Genomic DNA, 18378 nt, shown 5'->3' on the forward strand with positions numbered 1-18378 from the left:
AGCCTTTCGAGGAGTGAGGTGTCAGCCTGACAGCTTGTGTTCTATCTGTTACAATGGTGCAGATCCAATTGAGAGCTGGTCCTTGGATGCTAATCTCATGCAGGCACCTGATGAGGATGGGGTGTGAGACCATGTCAAATGCTGGAGAGAGGTCCAGGAGAATGAGGGATGCTGTGTCTCTTCTTTCAACGACCATGCAGATACTGTCTGTGGTAGTGATGAATACTGTTGTTCACTTTTACGTTTCACAAGATGTACTTACCCTTGCATTCCCTTACTGTATTAGCTTTCTCCAGGATGTTGTGTTTCTGCAATTTTTTGCATGCCACATATTATTGCCTTTTGATATCTGTGTGAGTTCAAGTTGGGTTTTTATAATACGCCCCGATTGTGAACACTGGAATTCGTGTAGCAGGCAGTATGACTTTCTCACAGTGCCTGTCAGTAGGTCATTAGAGTGTTCACAATACATGATCTTCCAATCCCTGGTCTCTCTAGAGAGCTCAAAGAGCAACAGTCATGTGTACCATTTGTAATTGGGATTCTGTGCAAACGTGTGTGATAGAGTTACACGCATGTTGAAATACTGGTAGGGTGAAAGTGAAAGAAAATGCTGTGCTTACAGGTGAGTGGGTGCGATGTCTGTGAGTTGGGGGATGGTAAATTGAAGAATAAGCCATGCAGTACATGCATCATGCAGGTGAGAGTGAAAAGAGGGTGCAAAAGACGTAAGACATTAGGTCTACTATAGTCTGGGTTCCAGAAAGATATGAGGATAAAATGGTGTAAGTTCAACCGAGTGGCTGGAGAAGAAAGCGGTGCGAAGAGGGGAATGGAAGTGATTGAGACATTCCAAAGACAACCATCTCTTTCACAGTAACGTTTGATTCGCAGTCCATATTTTCATAATTGTTACTACTGATTACTTACATTGGCAAAGCCATTAGCCCTGGCTTCTTCGAGCTGCAGGTGTGTTATTGTGTGATATGTCTGGCTGCAATAACAGAAAATTCACAGAGACATTGCAAGCAAACAATAATTAGATGGCATGCCATGGGAAGCATTGGGTTTCAGTTTACATGTTTTATGCCAGGCCTATAATTACATAGGCCACACCTCTTGGAAAGGATTCCTAGTAACGCTTCTTAGGCCATGGCCCTTTTTGTTTCACCCCACCCATGTTTTGCATGCCAAGTAAACAAAGTTGCCCTAGAAGGCACACTCTTGGGGTTGTCAGATTTACCAGCCTGATTTCACTTCACCCAATGTGGACTGGTTTTCCAGTGCTCCTTCGGGAGGTGGCACACTATGGCCTAGCACTGACTTGTCCTCCTACACTGTCCAATCCCGGGTCAGCAGCAGTTGAGAGTCGTTCGGTCTCAAGCGAGTTGAATTGGTTCCCTTCCTGAAGGGGGGCTTTGATACCGTGCCAAGCAAACCAGTGATCACAAAATAGCTCGGTAGGTTCGGGCTCATTTAAAGGATCTTTCTGTACAGAGTTTAAAATTCTGAGGGGCATATTTACGAGTGGAGTTGTGTCGCGCTTTTACCACGTAAGGTTGTGCAAGAGTGGATTTATGAAGCCACACAGGGCCACTTTGCGTGACGCAGAGCGGCTCCATAAATCTGAAGTAAAGCAATGCAGCTCAAATCACTGTGTTGCCTTACTCTGTATTAGGGAGGTATTCCATGGGCGTTGCATCAGTGTTCCCACACAACCCCCATGGTCTTTGATGCATTCCCAGATTTACAAACCTGGTAATGCTCCAAACACATACGCCTTCCCAGAGAGGTGTAACAAGGAGAAATATATTTGTTACTTCCTATTTCTATGTGTGTTGCATTCTGCAGCACACATAGAAAGAGGAATTTGCCTCTCAGGATTGTTTTTTTGCAGGAAGGTGCCCTTTCCGGTACAAAAACAATCCTGCATGCAACACAGGCACCCTTGCACAATGGTGCAAGGTTACCTTCTTTGGTGCTACGCAGCCAAAAGGGTGCCAGTGCAGGGCAAAAGGCAGGAATGCACCGTATTGCCTTGATAAAACCCCATTCCTGCCCTTTCCCTGTCATGCAGTGCAGCGCAGCGCGGTGACTTGCTGCGCTGCACAGCGCTGCATGACTTTTTCATAAATTTGCCCACTGGTGCAGAGCCAGCTCTGTCTGTCATCTTCCAGGGGAGGCTAATGTGAGGACCATTCTTCTTGGAAACCATTCATATCCATTTCTATACCACTTAGACACACCACGTGCTTTGGGAGCATACATGATTAGACATGATTTCACACTCAATAATAAAGCATTCTTTAGATTGTCCATTGTGGACCCAGTCGACTGTGTGTAACAATAGCTCTAACGATGATGGATTAAACCCAGATCTTTTGACTGGGTGTGAGTGTTTGATTGATTCAGATGCTCCGTCCATCACCACCCCCCTTTTGTACCGCTTTTGGCCGCCATAAGTGTGGCAGGGTATGCTCAGACATGAGTCCCTTGCTCACTTTGCCACTGGATTCAAGCAAGCCGGGCTGAAAACGGCTGGAATGCAAGAAACTGGTCCACGGAAGCTTTTTTCCTGTCCAGGGAAGACATGGCTTGGCAGTTGGGGCTGGGCTATTCCCATGAGGCTCAGGGTCAGACTGATTTGCATATAGCCATGTCTGAACTGGGGTGGCAGAGTGGGCTAAAGAACAGTGATGGATTAAACCCAGATCTTTTGACTGGGTGTGAGTGTTTGATTGATTCAGATGCTCCGTCCATCACCACCCCCTTTCGAGCCAGCTCTGTCTGTCATCTTTCAGTGGAGGCTAATGTAAGGACCATTCTTCTTGGAAACCATTCATATCCATTTCTATACCACTTAGACACACCCACGTGCTTTGGGAGCATACATGGTTAGACATGATTTCACACTCAATAATAAAGCATTCTTTAGATTGTCCATTGTGGACCCAGTCGACTGTGTGTAAAAATAGCTCTGACGAGGAATTCCTTCAGACACAGATGAAGAGGATTGTAGGGAAAGCCAAAATTGAAACTAAATGGAACTAAAACCAAACATTTGCACGAGGCGGGAGGGGCATTACAGTTCAAATGTTAAACAAGAGGGGTTCCTTCAGCTCTACAGGCTCACTGGATGTCGGTACATTCAACTCTGTGGAAGAAAATGGAGATAACATTAAAGAACTAATCACAAACTCACCCTTTGACTACATGGTAGGTGACTAGGCATCCCAGATTTGCCGGGACAGTCTTGTGTTTTTTCACCCGCTGTCCCGGTAGACTTTGGGAAATTTGGCTCATGTCGCTGTTTTTAGAGAAGGTCGACTGAAAACGGTGGGAGGTGCCTTTTTATGTTTTTCAAAGCAGGGATAGCTATCAGCTGTTATAAGAAAGCAAATGAATTAACAGGTATGCTGCTGGCTTTAAAAACTGCATTTTATGTATGTTCTTACCAGGCGGGCAACTAGAGCCAAATTTCGGAGGGGGGGGGCTGAAAAATATTTCGGGGTGGGGCTAATTCTTCCAACCATAGACAAAGTGGCTGTAAGAAGGAGTAAACACACAACAAAAGCCTAATTTACAAGTAAATGGTCTTTTAAAGACCTGTTAAGTACTCGGGTGCGGCTGCAATTAGATGCTCGCCAGCCCGCGAAGCTATCTCCGCCCGGGCTGACACAGACGACAGGTAGGGGCTGAAGCCCCGTGAACCCAATGGGTGTTACGCGCCTGGTTCTTACTGCCTCTTCTGTAGTTCTCTGATGAGGAGCGCTGCAATTCTGTGTGTTTGGTTCAAGTAAAATTGTAGTCCTTATTCTATTTTTGTGAAATGTCCTGATTTTTGGCTTTAAAATTCAGGTTACCCTACAACATGGCACAGTGAGATTATGCACCTGTGCTTGACTTCTGCGGAAAACCTGTGGAAGGCAGATTTGAATCCCTGCAGAAAACACTTGGAGTCCACCGGAAAACTACATATAAAATAATTTGTGTGTTTTTTCACCGCTTTCTTGTGATGCAGAACAATTCCTCGAGGTAACATATGAATAATATGTTGAATCAGGAACAAGTAACCGACATGGCTTCGGCTGATCAGACCAGAAGTCAAGAAGGAGGCACCCAGACAACAAACATTTCAGCCCTAAGAACACAGTCTACAACAACTCTGACAAGAATCAACTGGAGAGAGACACCAGTGCCCTCCTTCATGCAAAGGTCCAGGACAAGACCACCAAAGCTGACTGGGGGTAGGAAGAGGGCTGCTGTACAAAAGCCGAAGCGCTACAAGATTACCTGCAGGACAGCCCACTAAGCATGGCCCACTAACCATGGCCGCATTATGCAACATGTTGTCGAACAAGTAAAGGCAAATTCAGAGAGGAGTTGGCCTAACAGTTAGGGCGGTCGACCTTGAATCGGGGGAACTGGGTTCGAGTCTCGGCAATGATGCTGAACATACTGTGATTCTGGGAAAATCATGTAATCTCTCCGTGCCTAACAAAACAAAACAAAAAACAATGAATGTGTCCTCATGTAATGCAACTGGTGCTATGTAAAGCGCTCTGGTACCCGATTCGGGTCAAGTGTGTGCTATATAAAACTCTGTAAAAAAAAAAAATTACGCAGCGTAATGCATTATTTTTTCGTTATTAGGCCTCGCTGCATGCACTCTTGCTTGCAAGAGATATTGTATACAATAAGGGATTTGGAGCCCACCCATTGCTTAACATTTGTTGGGTTCATTGTGACTCTTTTTTACTGCCTTCTTATTGGCCAGTGCCAGCCGGCTTCACTTCCTCTTCTTTCACCAGGAACATGGACGTAGTACTGATTGCTTCAACTTGATTACTGTCCTTCCGCTGATCGCACGGTGATTGAGGTACTTTTGGTTTTTCTTCTTCACTGTCATCCCTGTTGAACCTCTTGTGATTTGTAGCTATGTTTACAGTGCCAAACACACACTTCAGAGAAACCCAAGGAATGTTTATTGTGACAACAGATGTTATCTTCTTTGATTGTGACAACAGATGTTAGGTTTCCAAATCTATTTTCACTAAGGCGTGGACTATTATCTTTCTATTTCAATCATGGGGAGATTAACTGATTTGATCAGAATCACAAGTGTGTTGTGCTGAGACCTAAGAGCACTGGCAAAGACCATAGGTCTTGTGATTGTCACTATTGACACTGCAATTGCCTTTTGCTTGTGCTCTACATCATGAACATTGCAGACTTTGACAATGTTTTGTAACCATGCTGTATTGTAGTAATAATAATAATAAAAAAAGACTATCATGCATCCAGCACTAATGCACCTTAAAACAAAGCGTTATTATTAGCCCTGGCTGCATCATAGCACTTTATTAAATTAGTTTTAGCCACACTGCATCACATCGGAACGGCTGTACAGCATGGCTAAAAAACATTGCAAACACCAATAACTCTCATATGCAATACCTGTTGATTTTGCCAATGGTTGTTACAAAAGATAACGCTGTCTGGACAAAGGTTTCACCTCATTACTAACAGTTTGACAGTCAAATCCAGCAATAAGCAACTGAAAATTGAGCAGTCAATCTTCACAAAGGATCTACAACTGCACGGCAACATGCGTTGCTGCGTTTTAGTAACTTTGGATCCGTCTATGTTCTTGTTGAAATCTGAGTATTCAGAGAAGATGGATTATGTGGTAAATGCAGCAGATCCATAATTATGTGGAAAATAAAGTGGCGGCAGAATCGCATATTTCCAGTGACTTTGCCCATTACGTATGTGTATAATCATGGATAAGGTTGGAAAGGTACAACACCTCCCTACCACTGAGCACCATCATGGAGGCAACTCTCAACCTCAAAACTATAGCGCAAACTGACTGGCTAACTGACAGTGGTATATAAATGGCTCCACATGCCCTAATGCAAGCAATAAAATGACACCTTTCCTTCTGTGAAGGTAGTAAAAAACTTCTATAATTCAGGTGTAGTTTGTCGCTCAATTCCTTGGCACCCGGAGCTAGTGCAGCTGCTGCACTAATGATTGCCTCGCTCCTAGCAAGGGATGATAGAACAACCTGATCTCCAAGGAGATCCTCTATTGAGAACAATTCTACACACCAGAAAGAGGGTAATAAATCACAAAGACGGCAAACAAGAATTAGAACACTGGAATGTTGAAAGGAACTGAGTGGCCCATGGCTAAGAATGACTGTTATAGATGTCTGCTTCAACATCCCACTGTCTTCCTCTGTGTTTCTCCCTTATTCATTTAGAGCATACTACCCTCAGTGGGTGGAATGATCAAACAATATCACAGCCTTACTGGAAGTTGTTAACCCTTTCCGTGCTCGTGACGGAACCGTTCCGTCACGAGCCTCGGGTGGGCTGTGCTGGTGACGGAACGGTTCCATCACGGCCCGCTCGCCGCGCCCGCGCAGCCCGAATTCCGCGCCTGCGCTGACGTTCTAAAGAGCGGGTGGGGCCGTGACGGAACCGTTCCGTCACAAGCACAGCTCACCCGAGGGCCGTGACGGAGCGGTTCCGTCATGAGTACGGGAGCGCCGCGCGGCCCCGCCTCCCCCTTAGCGCTGCGGCGGAATAGCCACCGCAGCTAAGGGGTTAAAGGCTCTCACCCCTGCAGTTTTATGTGAATGGCCTGTAGGTCAGGAATTCCATTCACGTTCAGCTCTTCATCCTTCCCAGGACGATGAAACGAGTACCACTGCGTTTGTAACACCCATTGTAAGGCGCCAAGAGACTATTCTGTTTGCAGTGGGCGCTCATATCCGGTGGAAGGTACTGCGCCATTTCCTGTCAGAACATGGAAGCGGGAGCTGACAGGGCAGGCCCAGGTGTGGGATCGGGGCTCATTCCTCACTGCAGAGCGGCCCGGGGCGGGAAAAGGCGCGCGCTCTCTCCTTGTAGGGCGATGAGGCGGCAGTGGGATTGTGTATCCCATCCCGCCCCTCCCCCTCCCAGTCCTGCCGCCGTGCAGTAAACAAGTTCCAGGAACTGGTGCGGCGGCCACGCCCGGGTGCAGAGGCCTTCCAGCATGGAAGAGTATGAGGGGACAGCTGAGGCGGCAGGAGGAGCGGGTAAACAGCCTCCCAGGGGGCTCCGGGCCCCGCGCTGCTGCTGAGCGATCACCTTCAAAAATACATCTTGTTTGGCGCATACCAGCGCCCGGGAGCTATGAGACACGCCGAGTCCATTCCTCGGATCCCTGCGTGCGCAAATAGACCCGGGCAGAGCTTGATTGGCTGATGACATTAAAATGAGCAAAAATGAATAATAATGTGATAGTTGTGTTGACATTTTTGTTAGTATAATACTAACAAAAAAGTAAACACAACAATTAAATTCTTATTCTTATTACATTATTATTGTTTTGTTGTTGATGTTGCTATTATTGTTTTTATCATTGTTTTTGTTATTATAGTTATTATTATTGCATATACCACAAGCAAGCACGATTGAGACAAAAAAAAAAACATTGTGGATTCACAGCGTTCTGAACAAGCCAAACCCATCAAGCGTAGTCAGTGCTTCTTTTCTCACACATGTATTTCCTTAAAAGTCACTGACTTTGTGCTTCAGTCTGTCCAGAAAATGGACCCATCCATGAAGTATAAGGTGCCAAGCTGAGGGAAAGGGGGAACGCAAAAACGCAGAGGACACAGTCAAATAAAATAAGATAATACATCGGGGTGCCTATTCCATTGCTCTCTTAGGGAGTCCGTTGCTGGCGGCCCAACGAGATCTCCATTTGGATGAGTGATTGAATGGCAAACATGGAATTGGTGAGCTGTACACAGGGCTTTAAGTGGGATGAAAAAACCGGAAGGTCTCAAAGGGGCGTGGTTAATGTAATGAAAGGCGTGTCTTAAAAACACGTAAGCTAAAAATCTGTGTTTAGCACAGTGTGCCGCCGGACTTGTATTTTGTTGTTTCTGTCATTGCGTCCAGATATATGATACAACAAGTCACATCATACCTACAACAAGTCAGGACTATTGGCTTTGTCAATGGTTGCTTGTTGCATAAGATAAATAAGCTGCAACTATGGCTTGAATATAATATTGAAATGAAAAAACTTCCACTTAAAGACCTGGTGACACCACAACAATGTTGCTTCCAATGAGTTTCAAAAAGAGAAGGGAAATCCAGAGAGAAAATGACACTCATGAAAAGATTTCCCTTCCCCATCAAGGCTCACCACACGCACAAGAAGTGCCTGCTGTAACTGCAGTCCGGTAAAAAAAACGGAACGCCTTTGCCAGGGCAAAAAACAGAGCCCTATAGAGACCCGTTTCGAGGCCTCCTTTAAAAAACTGCCGGTGCTCAGCACCGGTGAGACCCGGCCCACTTAAAGCCCTGGCTGTACAGATGCCGCAGTACAACACGATAGCTCCATTCCGAGTAATGTTTTCTCTTTCTGCAGCTTTACATCCTCAGATTGCATGCTATCTCAAAAAGCCTGCTGCCCTAATATTCCTACAAGTGCGCATGAAAAACGATCTTCTCAAAACGATCAATAGTTCTTTTCCCATCATTCTATCGAATGACCTCCTCCTCCTCCTCCTCTTTTGAGTGACTTCCTCCTCAACCTCCTTCCTCGGCATGGTTTACTCTCTCTCTGGAGCAAGCTCTATATTATTGTATGTTTGCAAGTTGCCCACACCTCATCGCAAAGATCACATCCTCTCTTTGAACCCATCTTGCTGCAAGCTACCATTACCTAACCTGCACTATCCTATCTACCAATGCGCCCACCATCCGCATTAACTAGTAGTAATAATCACACCTAGCTCCTATCAACTTAATCTACCACAAGGAAACTGCAATAAATGCATGGAAAGCCGCGTTGACAGCACAACACTGAGCCAAACAACCAATAATAACAAGCATTTGCAATGCAATAGGTCTCTCATTAGGAAAGTGTGAGCTATTGGTATTGTAAATGACACATTTTTTAAATATGTGTTGGCTTTGAAAATATATAAATTAATAGCATTGTTATTCACAAAGCCAATAGCTTACATTTTCCTAATGCAAGTCCTATTGGCTATGGAGATGCTTGTTGGTAGCAAGCAAGGACAGTGCTGTTGTGGTGCTGAGTGATGATGTGGTTGGGCTGAGTGATGTGGTGGTGTATTAGAGTGATGTGGTGGTGTCCCAAAGTGATGTGGTGGTTTCCCCGAGTGATGTGCTGGTGTCCCCGAGTGATGTGCTGGTGTCCCTGAGTGATGTGCTGGTGTCCCTGAGTGATGTGGTGGTGTTCCTGAGTGATGTGGTGGTGCCCCTGAGTAATGTGGTGGTGCCCCTGAGTGGTGCCCCTGAGTGATGTGGTTGTGTACCCGAGTGATGTGGTGGTGTACCAGAGTGATGTGGTGGTGTCCCCGAGTGATGTGGTGGTGTTCCCGAGTGATGTGGTGGTGTCCCAGAGTGATGTGGTGATGTCCCCGAGTGATGTGGTGGTGTTCCCGAGTGATGTGGTGGTGTCCCCGAGTGATGTGGTGGTGTTCCTGAGTGATGTGGTGGTGTTCCTGAGTGATGTGGTGGTGTCCCAGAGTGATGTGGTGGTGTCCACGAGAGATGTGGTGGTATACCTGAGGGATGTGGTGGTGTTCCTGAGTGATGTGGTGGTGCCCCTGAGTGATGTGGTGGTGTTCCTGAGTGATGTGGTGGTTTTGCTGAGTGATATGGTGGTGTCCCAGAGTGATGTGGTGTCCCCCGAGTGATGTGGTGATGTCCCCGAGTGATGTGGTGGTGTCCCAGAGTGATGTGGTGATGTCCCTGAGTGATGTGGTGGTGTCCCCGAGTGATGTGGTGGTGTCCCTGAGTGATGTGGTGGTGTCCCTGAGTGATGTGGTGGTGTCCCTGAGTGATGTGGTGTGTGAGGGTGTGTGGGGGGGTGAGGGTGAGAGGGTTGTGAGGGTGAGGGGTGTGAGGGTGAGTGAGGGTGGGTGAGGGTGAGTGAGGGGCTGTGAGGGGGTGTGAGGGTGAGGGGTTGTGAGGATGAGGAAGGGTGAGGGTGACAGGGGTGAGGGTGATGGCGGTGAGGGTGAGGGAGTGTGAAGGTGAGGGGGTATGAGGATGAGTAGGTATGAGGATGAGGAGGTGTCAGGATGAGGGTCCGAAGTAAATGGTGACAGGGCAGACATAAGACAGAGAGAAGAGACTGCATTGGTCAGTTTCAGAATCAGGAGGGGCAAAGTCAGCACAGTCTGCGAGGGATCAACGTGTCTAGAGGCAAAGTATAGCGGATGTAGCATTGCAGCTAGAAAGCTGAGTGTTTTCAAGCTCTGTGTCCCTAGAGAGATGGCAACACAGCAACAGCATTTGAGGGGCAAGGCTACTATAAAGAAGCACAGTAGGCTTTCACTTTCGTCCAGAAACAAACTCTCAGCATTGCTGGGGGCGGGGGAGCGGCAGCATTTGAAGTCTGATGCTGAGGCACAGACAAATGGTGGTGCGCGACGTGCACGCGGGGGGCGGGGAACAGCAGCCTTTGAAGACTGATGCCGAGGCACAGACAAATGGTGGTGTGTTATGTGGCTGGCGATGGTGTGCAGGCGCATAGATCACATGAACTCTATGCGACCCGCAGCCGTTTTGGGTGACTTTTCTTTTCAGCTTACTATAATCCCGCCGGAGCAATGCACAAGCATATTGGCTCAGGCGAGACCTAAAATCCATTAACCACTAGATTAACAACTGACTTTGTGTTCCATGGCAGCATGTTACCCACAGTGTAGCATTTCAATGCCTCATCACAAGTAGTAAGCGCAGGTTAAATACATTTACAATACAGTTAAATACATACAAGGGCATTTTTCCTTTGCAGTCGAAAAAAAACCATGACCCCACATGACTGCAAAACAGTGTACTATCCGGGGACGGACTGGCCATAGTAGACACCGGGCGTTTTCCTGGTGGGCCAGAAGGGTGGAGGCAGGTTGTGTAGCATTGGGGCCATTTTTTTGTTACTGTGGGCCGGTTTTGCAGCAGTGCTGCAATATCGGACCCCTGTAACAAAATAACGAAAGCAGGTGCAGTCTTACCCACCAGCACCCGCCCACCCCAACCCCCCTTCTCCAACTCCAACCCCCCTGCCGGTCCGACTTAATTGCCAGGGCAGCTTTGCGTTTTCAGTCCGGTCGTGGTACTATCATAAGTTATTATATCCAACTGAAAATCGATGGTACCTCACAAATATTTACAGTGTAACTCATGTGCCAGTAGAAATAACACTAATTATACACTCTGTACCAAGTGGTTTATTGGCCTTCAAAGTGACGGTGCCAGAACTGACTCAGACAATATGCCCATAGAATGTCTCTGACTCTGCTGTGCCCACAGAACTTAAAGTGGTAAGAGAAGGCATTAGGTGCACTCTACACTGGTAAGAGTGTTAAATAAGTATGGCTAACATACCAGAGAAATTGTAAAAAAATTAACAATGCCTCACTAAATGTAGTCACATGCCTGCAAGCACTTTGTGGCAGAAAGCTGTGATCTGGTATTCCTGCTCATCAGGTTTTGTGTTACAAAAAGCTGTCCATGATATGGTGTGGCAAAGAATGCCTGCCTGTCATTTACTATATAACAGATTACAGTCTATGAGTTACTATGCCAAAGAATGGCTGCCAATCACTTACTATGGACTGGAAGCCAGTCTATGAGTAACTATGCCAAAGATTATCTGCCAATCCCTTCCATGTAATGGAATGCGTTACTATGCCAAAGAATGCCGACCAATCACTTACTATGTAACGGCATCCCTGTCTATGAGTTACTAAGTGAAAGAATGCCTGCCAATCACTTTCTATGTAACAGAATGCCTGCCTATGAGTTACTATGCCAAAGAATGCTTGCCAATCACTTACTATGTGACAGAATGCCAGTCTATGAGTTACTATGCCAAAGAATGCCAGGCAATAATTTACTATGTAACAGCATGCCAAAGAATACAAAAGGATTTTTTTACAGTGGAACCTTCTTGAGTTCAGCACCTAACATCTAATAGCTCCAGATGGTAATTAATGCCCCACGGAATTCAGAGGGGTTTGTGTTCATACTGAATGACACCCAATGTAACAGTGCCTGATCTCAAAGGATCACAACAAGTTAAGAATAACAGCACAGATGCACCACAAAAGTCTAACATGAAACAAGTTAAGATTTGGACTGCAATTACAATGAATCAAAGAAAATCAAAGTTCTTCAGTTTGGTTTCTTTTTATTTCAAAGTGGAACATTGAGACACCATACAGCCGACGCGTATCGTCCCTTTAGAGAGACTTCTTCAGGGCTTATCACAGGTCAAGAGCGTCTTCAGGAAAGCAGTGCGATTGATGAAGTGATCTGAAGCGATGGTGTACTTCTCGTTGGAAAGGATCGTCTTATCAGGTTAGGAACCGGAGATCCAATAGTTAATGGAGAGAATGGATATCCGTACGAGATGAAAATATTGTCAATCTTTAGATATGCAAATCAGTAGATCTAGATAATATCCATATTACAAGTATAGTCCCACCGCATGGAGACACTGTTGTCAAAAGGTGAGAAATGTATACGAGGCTCAGATCGTGGTTTAAATTTGCCAAATCCCAAATAACAAGAGGTCCGTCCTGCAGCGACCGCGATGAGTCCTTCCGCCAGGAATACCTGCCAACGACCTACTATATAACGGAATGCCTAGCTATGAATTACTATGCCAAAGAATATCTTCCAATCCCTTACTATGTGACAGAATGTCAGTCTATGAGTTACTATGCCATAGAATGCCAGCCAGTACCTTACTATGTAAAGAAATGCCAGTCTATGGGTTACTATGCGAAAGAATGCCTGCCAATCACTTACTGTCTAACAGAATTCATGTCTATGAGTTACTATGCCTAAGAATGCCAACTGATTAGGTAATGTAACTCAGAATACACAGCCATGAGCTATAACCAAGAAGGCTTGCCAATCAATTCCTGTATCCCTGAATGCTCGCCCATGAGTTACTGGCCTAAGAAACCCAGTCATTCAAGTTACTGTATAGAAGGTTCATCCATTGATTACTTGGCCTACGAAGGTGTGCCAATCAGTTACTGTATCACAGAATGCTCGGCCATCGGGTACTAGGCCTGAGAAGGCTTGCCCATCAAGTATTGGGTCTAGGAAAGCTTACCAATCAGTTACTGTATAACAGAATGCCCAACCAACGGTTACTGTGCCTAAGAAGGCCTTTCAGTTCTGTCATGATTCTGCTGCATGGGGTGTCCAAAGTTTCCATGGATAAGAGGTTTGGAAGATGGTAAATGTGAAAGCTTGCAGAATCATATTTCAGGCAAGCTCTCACCTAAGTTGCAGACCTGCATGTCTTCTTCCCAGTCCATCATGTTACACTACGTATGGCTACTCCACCTACCCATATAGGCCAGCCACCCGCAAAGAGTGTTGGTAGGCTAGGATAATGTTGATTAAATATGGCATTTCATAGAATACAACATGGTCTGCTTTGGAGCTGAGAGCTAGGTGTTGCCTCTACAGCTTCACTTTGCTGGACTAAGTGGTATCAATCAATCAGGATTTTGTAAAGGGTGCTACTCACCTGTGAGAGTCTCAAGGCACTGGGGGGGAGGTGGGGCCATGGGGGAGAGTGGGGGATTTAACTGAGAATAAAGGGATTTACAGAGCATGCTGCTCTGGAAGTGGAGGACGGGTAGAGTAAATCCTTTGCAGGTTAATTACATGCATACCTTATTAGGGACGAAGATAAAATAATACTGGGTGTATCAATTATCCTGCATTCAGGATGCTGTCTCATCAGCAGAGAGTATCTGGTGGGGAGTGCGGGGAAGAATTGGGTCTTACACTATGGCTGAAACCCCTCTTCAGTCCCATTTTAGCAACTAGGCTCAGTTCAGAAAACCTCTAGGTGGACACACTGGGCTGAGCTGCACTTTTGCCCTTGAAATATGTGTAGAGTGGGTACAGATGCATTTGTTGATGGACGTGTATGTCCACCACCAAATATTTTGATGCCTTGTAAAAGAAGACATCCCTTTTAGCTCAGTTGTTGGCTTCTCTTGCTCCCCACATTTCCTGCCAAGGGTCTTTGAGCTAGAAGAGTAGATCCAACATGTCTTGGAGAAGTGCTGCTTCATGACACCAACTTGCGAGGGCATTGACGGTCTTGCCAAAAAGATCCACACACAATTCCCCAGGTAGTCTTCACTGCAAAGCCAAGAGGCACACATGGTGTTATTTGTAGAACGTTAAGTCTTCGGTGAAGTTAGACCTGCTGCACATAGCTCTGAACACAATGCTTGCCCCCGACCCACATGCTTTGGGAGCACTCAATAGATGAGCGGGACAGAGCTACTCTGGGTAAATTCTGTGCAAATTGGAAAAGATTTCAGAAAGCATACAAACACTGTGTTATTCCATATTAGTGAATTTGCACTGAATGCCAACTTTAAATCTGTCCCTAAGTGGGGGGGGCACGGGGCGGGGGGGGTTGTTTGTAATGACCAACCGATGGACGGCCGCCAGCACTCGGGTTGGTAAAACTTCAATTCTCATTTTCCACCAACCCTAAAAAAGTTCCATTGAATGATTTTTTCTGATATTCTTTTCCTTAAAGATCTGGTCTTGCTCAAGCGAGGATGGCAGGAAATGTTGTTCTGCCGCCTATTGGTCAACCTCGGACAAGACACAATGTATCTGACTTTACAAAGAGACAATGCTGAGAATGCTTGGCATCTGCTGCCCATTACTGTAATACTGCCAGCCCTGGCATGGCCCAGTGACTGCGGGTAGCCATGCTCATGTGAGTGGAAAGTGGAGCAAAGGTGAGGAAACTCATTGGAGTCGGGTGAACGCCTTGAAGGGCATTTAGGACAATGGAGGAGGGAGGTCAGCTGCTGTTATGTATGCAAGAATTGTATTTACTTCCAGGATTTCTCCACCCTCCTGGCACACAGCGTACGTGCTGAACATGCAGTCGGGTGTTCTTCTGCTGACACCTCTCCACTCTGGTATTTTTTCATAGAAGGGGATGGAAAAAATATATATATATGTTTATATATATATATATATATATATATATATATATATATATATATATATATATATATATATATATTCACTTAAAAAGCAAAGGTTATGGGGATGTAGTTAGGTAATTAGATGAACATGTCAATAAAACATGCAGTTTTAAACACACAAAACCACTGAAATTCACCAGTTATAGTTATATCAAGGAACTATATCCCTTGCACTAAAGTAGCTATAACTTGCTTCCCTGCCATGCACAGTGTATTCTTCAGTGATGTAATTTCAGATGTTGAGGTGACATGTTCATTGATGTCGTAGTGAATGATTTAGTAGGTAAGGTAATTTGCAGTGTATGGCCCTCTCCCCATTTTATGTAATTCGGCCCCAGGGGTTGGGGTCCCTAGGTCCTAATAAGGCTTAGGGAGGGGGGCCACACTCCCCCTCCTAACAAAAAAAAGTATTTTGCTCCACTCACCTGGCCCCTGACCCACCCCAGTTTTTTTTTCAAAGTTACTGCAGATTCACAGGAGTTCTGTGAATTTGTAGCATTTCAGTTTTTTTAAATGTTTTTGGCTCCAGTACTGAGTCTCTAATAAGCATGGGCGGAAAATCCGTTCTGCTCGCGGATTTTGCGGATTTTCGGTAAATTCGTAATCCGCGAACGCTCGCGAATTTACCGAAAATCCGCAAATTCGCACGCAGCAGATTTTTTTTTCTTGGTGATACAATTTTGCGGCGTGCGGTGTAAGTTCGCAAGTGCGAACATGTAGGTTCGGTGGGCAGCAACAATCTCGCACTCGCGAAATTACAAAAATTGCAATTCTGCACAAGAAATCTACTAGCAAGCAGCATAGACCTTCTGAAAATGATGATTATTATCAGAATAACTCCTCAGGTTGACATTTGCCTGCACTTTTTTGGATTTGAGGCCTTTTGATTTTCTTTGGATAACTTTTGGATTAGAAATCAACTTTCTCATATAAGCTTGTTTGGGGCATTACAGTTGCTGTAATGCTGTTCTGCAGAAAAACGAGTTTTGCAAAAGTGAAAGCAGGTTCAAAAGTTCAAACTCATCATTAGTAACCATTCCCTGTAGTGCTTCCTGACAAGGGCCCCTCCAGAGTTCAGTTGCTAGTTGCAACAATTGTATGACCCTGCTCTGACCCTCACAGCAGGCTCATAGAATAGCTACAAGTAGGCCACAAAGGTCCTGGAAATTTTTTTTGCACTGCAACAGAAAGCAAATTACAGATAAGGAAGCAGGTGCCAGACTGGAATTTTAAAACAGTGACACATTAATAAATCAACCCCAAATTAATTCATGTCAGTTGAAGCAGGCAGGTGTGCTTGCTTTTTCCCCCCATAATCTACAGTGATGATGAACCAGAGGGTGGCATTGATGTACCAGAGGGTGGCATGGGTGAAACAGAGGGTGGCAGGGGAACCTGTGATGATGAACCAGACGCAGAAACAACATAATCGTGACCGTTGCGAGCCGACATGTAAGTTCGCAATTGCGAACTGGTACAAAACCCTCGCGAACTGTCAGAAATCCTTGCGAGCTGGCAGAAATCCTTGCGAACACAAAAAAAATCTGCAAATTCGCGAAATTTGCGGATTGCGAGTTCGCAAATTCGCAAAATTCGGGAACGCCAGATTCGCAAAATTCGCCCATGCTTAGTCTCTAATCCTTAAATGGCTGCCACTAAATCGCTGTTGTTGTGGTGGCAACCAATCATGTCTGTCCATGAGTATTGGTGGCCCTGTCGATCCTCCACAGTGTGAAACATATAATTGTTTTAGCATTAACTGCTCAAAATTCTTTTTACGGATTTATGCCAAATCACAAAAAGCACTCTTTCTGGACCCAGATCTACCATTCTGGCAAATTTGGTGTAAATCCTTTCAGTGGTTTGGGCTGTAGCTGTGTATAAAGTTCCTATGGAACAATGAATGAGAAAAACGCATTCAGTGACCCCACCTTTTTCTCGTACCCTGCTTGACGAATCACCCCGAAACTTTCCAGGAAGGAGCTGAGGAGGAAGCATGTTTTTGTGAAGATTTCTCAAATGGTACCAAAGACATAAACAAAACCAAAAATGCATTTCCTATGGAGACACAATCCTGTTATTACCTACTGATGGTTGCCAGTTGGTAGTTATAGTTAGGCCCATGTTTCCATAGGAAACGCATTTTAGACTTGCATATATCTTTGGCGCTGGTTGACAAATCTTCACGAAATTTTCCCAAAAAAAGTGTCATAGTAAGTCTTGTTGTGCTTGGTGAGTTTTGGGGTTATTTGTAAAGCAGAAGCTGAGAAAAAGGGGTGGGGGTTGTCACAAAAATATGTTTCCCATGTTAATTCCCATCAGATGTGTAGTCAAACCTGCAGCCCAAACCGCTGGGCAGAATTACAGAGAGAGAGAGAGGAGAGCGTGAAAGACATCATGATATATAGATAGATAGATAGATAGATAGATAGATAGATAGATAGATAGATAGATAGATAGATAGATAGATAGATAGATAGATAGATAGATAGATAGATAGATAGATAGATAGATAGATGGTTAGATGTTCTCCCGAAAAAAATATTACAATTTAATTAAGATTGGCAGGAGGGCAATAGATATACAACACACAATCTGAATGTCAGGAAATTCACCAGGAAAGGGAGTAATGGCTCTTCAACTCCCGCCCAGTAGGAAATGTGAATGTTCAAATGCATATTTATATATGAGGGTGCAAGACTGTGTGGATAAGTGTGTGAGGGTTTCCATGACCAATATCATGAAGTGGGGGTAAAGTAAATCAGTAATTGCACAATCAGGCACAGTAAATCCTAGGGATTATTATATCTCTGGATTTTGGCATTGGGGTGCTCTCATATTATATTTTAAGTATTACACCTTTTTGTAAAATACATTAGTCCTTCTTAAGCTCTTCCTGATGGAGTGGCTCTATTTCCTGAATTCTGCGTTGTTTGTATTATTTCATTGCTGTAGCTTGTTGTTTGCAAATTCTTTTTGATGATGTACATTTCTTGGTGGCTAATGAGGTCCTGCTGATTCTGAACCGCCTCTTCTGTTAAATGGACTTTATTTTCAGAGGTTCCGCTTCTAAATTATTGTCCTTACTGTGATTTTTGCGTGCATTTAAGCCAACACCCACCGCCATGTTCCGTTTTTTCGGGTGGTTGGTTACTGTAAGGCGACAGTATTACGTTGACAGCGCTTGGTTTTCCATGGAGTTACATTTCGCAAAAGTGATGTCTGGTTTGATTTTGTGGCCTATAAATCTGATATATTTATTAGAGATGAGGTGTTTTATATAT

This window comes from Lissotriton vulgaris, chromosome 12 (genome assembly GCF_964263255.1).
Source record: "Lissotriton vulgaris chromosome 12, aLisVul1.2, whole genome shotgun sequence".
NCBI lineage: Eukaryota > Metazoa > Chordata > Amphibia > Caudata > Salamandridae > Lissotriton > Lissotriton vulgaris.